Source organism: Micropterus dolomieu, linkage group LG17 (assembly GCF_021292245.1).
Source record: "Micropterus dolomieu isolate WLL.071019.BEF.003 ecotype Adirondacks linkage group LG17, ASM2129224v1, whole genome shotgun sequence".
Lineage (NCBI taxonomy): Eukaryota > Metazoa > Chordata > Actinopteri > Centrarchiformes > Centrarchidae > Micropterus > Micropterus dolomieu.
Genome location: NC_060166.1, coordinates 10,828,934 through 10,834,432, shown reverse-complemented (window position 1 = coordinate 10,834,432; position 5,499 = coordinate 10,828,934).

Here is a 5,499-nt window from a genome sequence, read left to right as displayed (position 1 = left end):
CACTTTAAAACTGGGAATCATGGGCTTCTCTGTGTGCTTGTTTCCTGTGTGTGGGTTTGCATGTTTTTGTCTACATATGCATGTACGCTCACAGTAGTGCATACCTATTTATGCATGCTGACTATTTGTATTTGTGTGTGCATGCATTCCTGGTCTATATGTGTGGGTGTAAATAGCCCGTAGCTAGCTGCAGTGTGTATTGAGGGCAGTACATCAGGGTAAGGCAATCTGCCTCCAAACAGCTCCTTCAGGTGAGATTTATCACCACTGCACTTGGCCTCTTATTATGGCGATGGATTCCCTACCTCTGTATCTTGGTGTGCATGTGTGAGTGCACACCAAGTGTGTGTGTGCATGTGTGTGTGTGTGTGTGTGTGTGTGTGTGTGTGTGTGTCTGTGTTTAGCCCCCCACCCCAGTCTGCATCCTTATTAAAGTGCTGCAGAGGGAAGCAGCCATTGGTTTGTGTTGACTCCACCCTCGACAACTCCTGATAGGGATCCACTGGACACGCACAGACACTGGGAATAATATAAATTGGGAATGACAAGAGAGAAGACATAATGCTGAGGGGACAAGAGGAGAGTTTTGGGTTGATTTACTCTCTCCTTCTCCCACCACACATTTTGCATTTGGGCTGCAAGTTGCAACCAAACAAAACTACAAATTCCAAAATTCCTGGCTGGAAGTCACGCGAGGTCCCAAAGCAGTGGAGCTGACTGACAGTCAGTTAGGTAGCACTGGAGAAATAGGTCACAGAGCTAAAAATACTTATCTATGTCTCTCTCTTCCTCTCAGTCTCACACTATCCTGTATTCTCAAAAAAGTAAAACAGATAGAAAGTATAAATAAGGGGATGATGAAAGGAATAACTCGAAAAAAGAAATACCCTTAAAAACATCAGACCCCAGGCTCACTCCATACGAATGAAGAAAAAACTGAGAGCAAGAAAGGGAATGAGAGAGTGCAACTGTGTGTTTCCCACAGTGTGTATGTGTGGCTGTGTATTTCTTTGCCTCCATCCACACGGGTGATACCGCACAAATGAGCGAGTGAGGGAATGAAAGGGAGAGATTGAAAGAGGAAGAAAGATCTAGAAATGGATGCTCAGGCTGTGGTTTCAACCATCACGTGGGGCTGTTTGCACACAGAGCCGGTTATTACATGGAACTCATTTAGCGCCGCTCAGTCAGGCAGGGCAGAAATAATATTATATAGGCCCTGCCACAACCACTGGCAGTACCACTGCACGCTATTATCTACATCTCCCCCTCTAACCAGCACAAAGAAGTAATATCCCTGAAATATACGCCACATCAGCTGCCATTTTGACAAATTCAAACACCTTTAATTTAATTGCAATCTACTTCATATGCAGGTAACATCAGAACTGAACCATTTGGAGGTAGGATATTCATATCTTCTTTGTAACCAACATAACACAAAGATAAACAGTAAAATATTAACATGTTCTGCCAGTAGATAGTCAAAATCTAGTAAATCCCTCTAAAGGAACTCCTAGGAATAAGCTATCCAAAAAGATTTAAAGGGATCTGCCAAACTGCATGGAGAATTTCCTTCAGTGTTTTTTTTGCTGAATATTAAAGTGGTGACATGCCTTGATTCACAATGTAGAGAACCTCGGTGGAGGGTGGGGGGTTGAGGGTAAGCGTCCTGGAGGGCTCAGATGGTTTGAGGCCGAAAAGAAGGAAAATGGAAGAGAGAAGAGCGACCGAGACCGAAAGGAAATGGCTGAACAAAAGGGGAGATGGCGAAAAGAGTGATGGATGGAGAAAGTGATGAAGGAGGAGGCAGGGAACGTGGAAGACGGGGCAGCAGAGGTGATAGGAGGAAAGAGAGGGAATAAGAGGGAGGGAGATGGACAGGAAAGCAGAGGAGAAGGAGAGAACCAGAGATTAAACGAGTCTCTAATCCATCTGAGAGATAGACGGAGAGAGGGCTGGTGGGGAAATGCCCAGTAGATTGGGGCTAGCTGCTCTCCTCCACTGATTTGCCTTCACACACAAATGAACCCTGTACTTCCGCACAAACACATCAGCTGTCTGTAACACTGCATCTGCAAGTCCACACTTGGCTGGGCAACGGGCAACGATTGTAAATGCTTCACACAGAATTAACATCCACTGAATTAATTCTAATTAACTGCTGACATTCAACAAAGTTTAAGGACATTTATGGACACAACATGCATTGTCTCCAGCACACAGCCAGCCACCCTATTAGGGTCGACATTGAACCACATTTTGCTTGTTGGTTGGCCCATTTTACTGGATAGGCCTCTAATGTGTATGCCTCAAACAGTTTGTTTGTAGACATGTTAATTACCAGGGCAGTTTAAAAGCCAATCGCAGTGTGGTAACTGGAACGTAAGTTAAACCCACACTGCGTGGCGGTGGCATTTATGCAGTTGGTGACATGTTAAAGGCAGCGTTGACTGCTGTGGCCCTGTGTAATAAATACATTCAGCTTTATTTCTGCAGATCAGAGTCATGCTGTTGTGAAACAGTGTGCCAGCTTCCCTGCAGGTCTAGATCTGACAGCGACGACTTCGCTGCTTTTTCCCGTCTTCTTTTTCCTCTTTTGTCTAACTTTAAGCACTTAAAAATCAATGTAAGACCACCATTGAAAATTGGACTCTAGTTCATTAATTACTGGCCCTGAGCCTGTTTTTAACCATTTAGTTTCTACTCCTTGTCCTATTTCCTTATCCTCTTCCTGCTACCTCAAACTCCTCTCCCTCTCTGTCCTGGTACATCTGTATATATATTTCATGCAAATCTGTCAATTTAATCCCCTTGACATGGTGTCAGTGAGGGCCTCTGGGAGCAATCTGTGTACACTTTGGCTCTGCCTGGATTAGCATCCCATAGAGGAGGAAGCGGAGGAGAGGGGAGGAGAGGAGAGGGAGCTCTGAGCTCAAAGGTCCCACATTACAGCCTCCATCCAGTCCACCTGTCCATTCACATAACTGGATCCCATTTAACTTAATTTTACATCTTTATTTCACTATAACTGGGGTGTATGCTGTAGTATGAATAAAATGCATTTGGCCAAAATACTAAAATAGCACCACAGTCAATCAGGGCTGCACACAGTTTCCCAGTCAGTACCATTCCAGTTTCCTCTCTCCAGTGAAGTGCTCTTCAGAGCAGGCACGTACAGGGCAGTCCTTAATGGAAATGCATGAAATGTCGCCTGTGTCTGCATGCATCTCAGAAAGGCTGACAACCGACAGACAGACAGGCAGAGAGGCAGACAGACAGTCAATATCCCAAATCCCTGCTCAGGTGAAACCTGTGTAGCATCCGATATGCTTCCCTCTTTTTGCACACAAGTCTATGACTCTTTTCTTTGTTTGAAATTTGCCTAGCCTGGACCTTTTGTGTGCTCAAACACTCCTCGGTTTTATGTTTATATTGGAGCTATTGTGTGTTGGGTCGGGGGGGGGGGGGGGGGGGGGTACCCTGTAAGTACCCGCTGACAGACGCACATCAGCCACCTTTTTGGCCGGAAGCCCAAGCGGGCAGCAGGCGTCTGCATTCCGCTGAAAGCAGTCTCAGAAAAACAAAAAGACCCCCCAAAAACCTGCACAAAGGCGATCTATACAGGAGAAACTTAACGGGAAATCCATCCATTAAAGACCCATTAGTGGGAATAAATGTCCGTTAAGTGTAAAGCGCCAGATTGCAATTTAGATGGTATTATAGGTGCTGAAGATGAAAGCAAGTCCCGGAGTTTAAGCCGTAGGCTACACCGGCGTATTTACCTCAGCCAAAATATCTCCAAGAGGTCCGGCAGTAAAGGTAACACTGCAGCCTAAAACCCGAGCGGTGAGCTTCATTCTGCCTACCTGTTTATCCCCTCTCTGTCCAAAAATGTGCACACAGGTACTGTAAAACCATCTAAGCTCCCTGCCACTCCAGCCTGGCTTTGACCGTGATCTTGGCTGGCTACGCTGGCAAGGGACATACCGGGTCACCCAAATCTACCTCCAGCATTCCTCCATATCCCTGCACACACGCTGCTGTTGGCTCGGGGAAATAATTATATGAATTGCATCGGAGCGCACAATAATCCCCTCATGCCAAAAAATCCGAAACCCCCGTCAGCTTCAAATTTAACTTTTTTTTAGGGTTCGCATCCGCTGACATTATCTCTATCTCTGCTGTATGCATTGCATACATTGGTAATCATGCTGAGAAATATCTGGGAATTTAAGGGTCCGAAATTGCACTGACAGCATGCACAAATACAAAAACCGCAAACGCTTAGGAAATGTGTAGTAGCCTACTTACGATTTGAGGGGGTTCTGTACCGCTGTGGCCATTTTGATATAGTATGATAGAATGCAACACTGCAGAGCCCGGTATTGTACATGTAATGTAGCAGCTATTTCAATTTCATTCATTCTCTGGGGCTGCGGCTGGAGCGAGCAGCCAATAAGAGGCGGGAGCGCTCTGTGACAGCTTTGGGGAAGTGTAGTTTTTTACGCATGTCAACATGAGACATGCAGAGGAGGAGCGCACTACAAGTACCAGCGCGGATAGCGGTTTAAGTGGACCACAGTCCCGCCTCGGACTTGTAAGTGCAAAGCCATCCCCCAGTTCCGAATTCATGTAAAAAAAAAAAAAAAACGTCTACAGTTATGTCAAGGTTGGGTTGCAGGACTGTCAGTCAGTCTGAGGATGCCAGTTTCTCTTACGCACTGTTGCCTTGTCTGGTTGGCGGTGATGGATGTGAATCTGCACGGGCTAGTCCCCAAACTATATCATATCATACAAGTGGCAACTTGTATGATATGCATTGCATATTGGCTGCATATGCATATTCTAACAATACATTTTTGCAGAGACAGCAAGTGAATATGCATGTACATTTGATGAGCCATAGGCCAGGTAATTTACCTTACTTGTTTGTGTAGGCTATTATAGGAAGAACTATAGAGAATAACAAAAAACAATGATATTCATCATTATTTTTTTCTTTGCATGTATGCCAATGGGGAGCAGGTGAATATGTGTGTAGGCTACAGACCAGGTACAAGAACAAAAAACATTAAAGCACTACTCAATTTGCCTAAAAGATGCAGTCAACATATAAAGGTGGTCAACTCTAATCTACTAAAGCAAAGTTGGACAGTATATTAAATTGTATGCCATTACCCTCAGTAATAAGTTTATACTATCTCCTATTTGATGGCACATTAAGAGACACTGTGTCTACATAAGGCTTGCATTAGACTTGTTGATAGACCCTTGGTTAATCTTATGTTTTCAAGGTAGCCTTGCTCTGAACAGCGTTAATTATTCATTAATCAGGGGCGATGAGTTGGGAGTCGGCCTATAATTGATTCTTTCAGACATTTGTCTCTCATGGTTGAGCCCGGAGAAAGGCTGGGACCCTCTCCACCCCTACATCTTTTATTCCTCCCTTCCTTAATTAATTCTTCACTTCCTTTCCATCTGCTCTCTCTCCCTGCT